At 40.4% G+C, this 7,307-nt stretch overlaps 1 non-coding gene across 1 annotated transcript; it reads left to right on the forward strand.

Moving 5' to 3' along the window:
• Positions 1 to 75, forward strand: Trnal-caa (transfer RNA leucine (anticodon CAA)). The gene has a single exon. It is a non-coding gene; the product is annotated as a tRNA-Leu (tRNA).
• Positions 76 to 7,307: the final 7,232 nt, after the last annotated feature.

Below are 7,307 nucleotides of genomic sequence, written 5' to 3' on the forward strand. Positions count from 1 at the left end.
TGCTTCGGTAGCTCAGTTGGTAGAGCACTTGCCCGCAAAAGGCAAAGGTCCCGAGTTCGAGTCTCGGTCGGGCACACAGTTTTAATCTGCCAGGAAGTTTCATATCAGCACACACTCCGCTGCAGACTGAAAATCTCATTCTGTTAAACTTCTGTGATTATAACTCTATAATAAATCCAGTGGCGTAGGGCATACCACAGAAGTACTGAAGCGCTTAAACAAGTCTGTACACTCAATGCGAATGTTGTCAAATGTAGGAGATATAAATATAACAAAGCTTTGCATACTTTCATTCTATTATGTCATATGGAATCATATTTTGGGATAACTTGTCAAACCAAGCAAAAGTATGTAATAAAATGTAAATGGATAGATAAAAAATCTACTCAACCAGTGGCAGCAGGAGAACACACACACACATGCAAAGGTTTAACTTTTACAGGCTTTCAGAGCCAGTGGCTCCTCCTCCTGGCAGAAGAGTTGAAGGTAAGGAAGAGGGGTGAAGGAAACGGACTGGAAAGCTTTAAGAAAATGGGTACAGTTCAGAGAAGTCACCCAGAACCCCAGGTTCGGGGAGACTTAACAGACGGGATGAGGAGGAAAGACTTCTCATCCCATCTGGTAAGTCTCTCTTGATCCAGGGTTCTGGGTGACTTTCCTGACCTGGATCCAGATTTTTTATCTATACATTTACATTATATTGTCAATAATTGATTATTTTCATAGCTAAAGTATGTTATAAGGCTCATTTGTGGTGTAAATTCGAGAACATCATGTAGAAACCTGTTCAAGGAACTGGTTATTGCAACTGCTTCTTCTCAGTATATTTGTTCCTTAATGAAATTTGTTGCAAATAATATATCTCTGTTTCCAACCAATAGCTCAATACACAGTATCTATCGATACTGGGAATAAGAACAATCTACATAAAGACCTGCAATCACCTACCCTGATCCAAAAACTGGTCCAATATTCAGGAACATACATTTTCAATAAAATGCTAGCAACCATTAAAAACTTGGTTTCAGACAAAGCACAGTTTAAACAGGGTTTGAAATACTTTTTGATAGGCAACTCCTCCTACACTATGAGTGAATATCTTAACAGGGACTGTTAGATCAGCTTAAGTAAAAATGTGTGCTACATTTCAGTTTTGACACCATTGATCAAAAGTCAAGATTTGGTATTTTGTGTTACACATTTATTAAAAGTGTGTAACTACATTTTATTCTGACTGTGTATTAATTCTGTAAATATAGTTCCAGTTTACTGTAATTTATTCACATAATTCTGACAATCAATCAGGGAAGTGAGTATTATATTCAAATGTTCTGTGTTTTTCATGTTATATGTTCTGACTTGCTCCACACCCATGAGAATCATCTCATTTTTGGTTCTGTGGAATGATAACTGAATCTAATCTAATCTAATGTAATGTAATTACTGTGTAATACTATACTATAGTACATAATTGTATGAAAATATTTAAGCTTACCAATTTCCATATCCTCAAAATGTGGCAGTTGGTCTTATGGCAAAAATAGCTCAACTCATGAATGTTGCTCTACAATATAAGATTACTGTACCTAGTTTTCAGTAGTATGGATACCCAAGAATTTAATATTTTTATTGTTCGTCCACATCAAGAATCAAAGATTAGTGGAATGCTAATGAGAAAACTTGGGGAAAATATTACATAAAAATTCCTCTATCATGCCCTAATGATATGGAGTAGATTCCAGTCTGCCTTCTACAGACTGGAAGATGGAAAGCAATGATGGAGAATCTTGTCTTGCTGTTTAACAAATGTAAGATGACATGATTGGTAGCAATGGAAGTTAGTAAGAAATGGGAACGACCCGTCTGTCATTCAGTAACTTGTAGAAGACACACACACACACACACACACACACACACACACACACACACACACTGAATGAATTCAAAACAGACATAAAAACAACTGTGTTGGAATGGTTCAGGGAATTTCAAAATGTGGTCTTCTGAGTTGTCAAGAAACCCTAAAAGTTTTGGTTTCTCATAAAATTAGTCACTGGAACAAAATCATCTCTTCAGATGCTGATTAATCACAATTGCACTGAAATGGAATAGGATGTAGTGAAATCTGAAACACTAAGTTCTGTCATCAAAGATCACAGCAGAGTTTCTGCTTTCCGCCACTGCATAGATATGGAAATGCTGGATGCGTAAATTACGAAACACTGAATTGAAGATCAGCTCAAATTGCTGGATAGGGGACAGGCCACTTGATTTGAAGAGGGCACCATTATTTTCAGCTGCATATCAAATATGCACAAGACCTGACCCTCTTCTAGGAACTGTTGATCGTAAGTCACTGACATAAGACAGTATACCAAAAAAAAAAAAAAAAAAAAAAAAAAAAATAAATAAATAAATAAATAATGCAAGTCATCCTAATAAGCACCCTAATAAACAAAAACGGTCCTAAGGCTAATGCACAGAACAATATTCCTATCTCTCTGATGGTAGTACGATGTAAACTGAACTGATTTTGTGCTCATGTAAGATTCATTTTCCAGAGACCAAACAACTCATTTTGCAGGAAGCAATACAATTGCTGCAAGCCTCTGATTTAGCTTTGCAACCTTGCTTGGTAGAAAACTGGACTGAAGACTTCACATCAGATAGAAGTGTGTGTATAATTCTTAATTGGAAGGCCGTATTAGAAACAAAAGTAACACTTGGCACCCCTTAGAGTAAGGTGATGGTGCCACTTTTGTTCACAATGTGTATTGGGGGCTTGGTGAATAATGTCTGTCACTCTAAGAGACTATTTGCTGATGATGTAATCATGTAGAGGGAGGTGAAATTATCACGAAATGCGGATGACTAATGTGCTGCAAATATTGACAACTGATCCTTCACAATAATAAATATAATGTAATGCATGGAAATAAATGTCCTTCCAAGAGCTAAAAATTTGTGCTGTAGTTTATATAGTCACCTAAGATAACCGGATTCTTGGTAGTTATTCATCTGAGGAGAAGAAAAATAAAACCAACAAAACAACAATAGACTGCAGCTAATACAAAGCAATTTGTATTTAAAAATTTGATGGAGACTGTTTATTGCCTAACTGTCATTAGGCACACAGCATAATAGATTAAAATCAGGTGAGGGGTTTCTCAAAGGTGTAGAACATGTCATAAAAGAATAATACATAAAAATAAAAGGATGAAAAATCCGGGATGGAATAATGATACATATTAAATCAGACTACTGCTCATGACAAAGAGGAGGCATTGAGCTGCGGACAGGCACATTCAAAACTAAACATAAATATACCCTTACTAGCACTGAAAAAACCCCAAAGCGATGAAGGTGACACTGAGGCAAGTAATTTAACAAGACACATGGGGCTGCAAATGTCATAAAATAGCTGAAAAGTGGGTGACAGATGTGATGTCACCAGATGATGTACCTCACCACACGTGTAGTTGGTGAGCCTGTTGATCCTACCCCTGTTGGCATGGGGCAGTGCTGCATAGTGTTGTAAATGTAGAAGTTAGAAGAAAATTATTGTTCACACTGTAACCAAATGAAAGCTGTTCTTATTTTGTGTTTCATTTTGTCCATTCTTTTTTTGTTTGTGGATTTTATTTCATAAAGAAAAGTAGGTCATTTACTGGTAGAGACACAATATGGAAGCTTATACCCATTGCTTTGTGATGCAGGATGCTAGTTTTCTGTTATACTGCACTTCACAATAAACTGACTATGACCACTATACCAGTAAATGTAAATACAGTTGTCTAAGCAATGAAAAAAAGAAATTCCTGCCACACACAAGATTCGAGCCATGAGTGTCGCGCACTAACGGCGAGGTATGTCGTGCAGTGATGTCACAGGGTCAGCACTTGTCATCAACTTTTTGGATACTTCCTGACATTTACAGCCCCATGTGTCTTATATTAAATTACTTGCATCAGTGTCATCTACACTGCGGGGTTTAAAACAATGAGAATCAACCTCTCTCTCTCTCTCTCTCTCTCTCTCTCTCTCTCTCTCTCTCTCTGTGTGTGTGTGTGTGTGTGTGTGTGTGTGTGTGTGTGTGTGTGTGATGTAAAATCCAGCATGGAATATTGTGAGCAGCTGCAAATGACGGAAGAAGTGAGAAGCAACGTGAGTAAGGAGGAGGCTGGGGTGGGAAGGGGGAGGGAGGGATAGCAGGTTAGGGGTGGGAGAAGGTAAAGTGATGCTTGTGGGGGCATACACAGATGTAGTGGAGACAGTGTACGACAACTAGGTGCAGTCGGGAGTAGGAAAGGGGATTGGTGGGTGAAGGACAGTGACTAATGAAGAGACTATGGTGTTATGGGAACATAGGATACATTACAGAGAGAGTTCCCACCTGCGCATTTCAGAAAAGTTGGTGTTGGTAGGAAGAATCCAGATAGTGGACTGTGAAGCAGTCATTAAATTGAAGAGCGTTGTGTTGGACAGTGTTCTCAACAGCTGGGTGGTCCAGATGTTTCCTGGGCACAGTTTGTACGGTCCAACAGCATGTTGGTTTTTGTGCCCATGTAGAACACAGCACAATGGTTGCAGCATATCTTGTTGACTAGTTTCACAAGTAGCTCTGTCTTTGATGGGATATGTGATGGTTGTGACCGGAGTAGAGTAGGTGATTGTGGGAGGATGTATGGAACAGGTCTTGCATCTTGGTCTATTACAGTGATATGACACATGAGGCAAGGGTTTGGTAGGGGGTGGAGTAGGGCTTGACGAGGATATTAAGAATATTTTGTAAGTTCGGTGGGTGGCGGAATACCACTGTGGGAGAATTGGGTAGGATGGTGGATGCTACATTCCTCATTTCAGGTCACGATGAGAGCTAGTTGAAACCCTGGTGGAGAATGTGATTCAATTGTTCTAGTCCTAGATAATACTGATTCACAAGGGGAATCCTCCTTTGTGGCCGGATGGAGGGTCTTTGGGAGGTGGTTGAGACGCCCTGCTAAACCCGCAGGGCAGGACAGGTAGTTTAAATTGTGGAAAGGGGCCAAAATAAGCGTCAGTAAGTTACACTTGAACATACAACTTTATTTATTGGAACAAACATTACAAAAGCCAAGAAAATATCAATAAAATAAAAAAAAAGAAACATTAAATTTTGGAAGTTAATTACCGGCTGAATGCGCCATACAATCTCATGCCTTTAATTTAAAATCAGCTGAAAGCCAATAACTTAAGAGTCAAACCAAAATCAGAAATCTAAAAGGCAGAAGGCCTTATCTTAAATCAGTTCTTTCAAGTAGGCTAAAGGCCCAAACAATCTCACACCTTAGGAGCAAAACAATTTTAATTTAAAAATTGACTGAAGGCCCATCACTTAAAAGACTCAAATCAAAATAAATTTTTAATAGGCCAAAGGCCTTACCTTAAAACAGTTCTTTAAATTAGGCTGAAGGCTCAAACAATCTTACGCCTTAAGAGCAAAACAACCTTAATTTAAAAATCGACTAGAAGCCATACAAATACAAACAATAAGAAAAGGCAGAACACCCAACGGCACTCAGAAGTTTCCAAGGGTCAGCCTGGAATTCAAACACTAACACTCACTAAGGTAAGACAGACAGTCGGCCCAACCATTCTCGATCCGATGACAACCCAACCGACAGACAGACAGTGGATCCATCGACAAAATAACTTCCGCTCCACCCGACCAGTACACAACAGAGAGTTCAATGGATCAACGTAGAAGGTATTGGCTCCCACAACCGATTATACATTGAGCTGTCAAATTACACACCGTGCTGGACAGCGAAAACATGAGGAAAATACACTGCCTGAATTTACGTCAACGGCCAGGGCGGGTAACCGGAACGTTAATGGCCACAAGGCAGAAGATTCCGCTGATGTGCTTCAATTCAAAATAACCAAGCGCAGTTAAACTACACCAGAGGGTGGCTAAAATTTGCCAATTTGAAAACACACGTTATTGCTCGCAGGAATGTCCCAACAGCCGACAACGAAATCCAAACAACACAATGTGAATGGTCGTGACTTGTTGGTAGATTAAGTCAAAACTCAACTTTTGTGTCCAGGGTCTGTGAGTTATGGACCTCGTAGCAATGGGAACAGCACCACACACTCCGACTGCGGGTGGACCCTGCCAGCAGCCTTGGCCAAACAACGTGCCGTGCAGACTTGCTGCTCCACGCCAACCGACCAACTGCCCGCACACAGCACAGCCGGAAACTATAAGCACCAGGCCAAAGATAGTACAAGGTGCGAATATCGATACACACTGCTGCTGCCACTTGCGGAGGGAGAGGATAACAGCATAATCACGATAACCGTGGGAGACTAAACACAGTATAGCAATCAAGGTTTAATCCAATGCATAACATGAGCCAGCCACGGCTCAACCTCCACCCCTCAAACTTAACACAGGGAGAGGGTGATTCAACCGCTGAGCTACCTGAACTTAACTTGGGTAAGGTGAACCCGATACTGCTTACTTGAACTGTTCTCCTTGACCAACAGGTTTACTGGGTCTAAAATACGCACGATAGTGCAAGGCCCCAGAAAACGAGGAGTAAATTTACTAAGATTCCCGCCACGCACGTGCCTCCCCGGGAAATTGCAGACATGAACTTGAACCCCTGGCCTGCCCTTAAAGATTTCTCAATTACGATTATAATGCTCAGCTCGTTTATTATGGGCTCTGAGTATATTATGCCTGGCCCAGTTCCAGTTTTCCTTGATAACACGAGGACTAATATCGGCTGGAATAAGATCTTGAATTCCCCACAAGTTCAAAAGAGGGGAATTAACCGGATAGGAAAGGATCAAAGAGGCGGGCGTAGCTCGCAAGGCATCATGACTGGCGGTATTAAAGGCAAAACTATGGCAGGGAATCTGGAGTCCCATTTACTAGGGATTTTCTGATGATAAATAATCAACGCGGACTTAAGATTTCGGTTAACACTCTCCGCAAAGGACCCCTGGAGATAATATGGGCTGGTCATGATATGCTTGACACACTTCTGAAAACAGAAGGCCTTGAAAGGAGCCAAAAAAAAAAAAAAAAAGCAGGAGCATTACCGCTGACAAGCTGCTTGGCTGGGCCAAAAACGCTGAAGACATTAGTTAAATGATAAAAAGTGGTGGCAGTGGTAATGTTACGGCTTGGAAGGAGCCAAGTAAATCTGGAGAACGCATTGATAATAACTAGTACTTATTGATGACCCTTCTTAGTACGAGGTAAAGGTCCTAAATAATCAATATAGAGCTTGTGCATAGGACAGGACTCTCGTTCA

Source organism: Schistocerca nitens, chromosome 7 (assembly GCF_023898315.1).
Source record: "Schistocerca nitens isolate TAMUIC-IGC-003100 chromosome 7, iqSchNite1.1, whole genome shotgun sequence".
In the NCBI taxonomy this organism is placed as follows: domain Eukaryota; kingdom Metazoa; phylum Arthropoda; class Insecta; order Orthoptera; family Acrididae; genus Schistocerca; species Schistocerca nitens.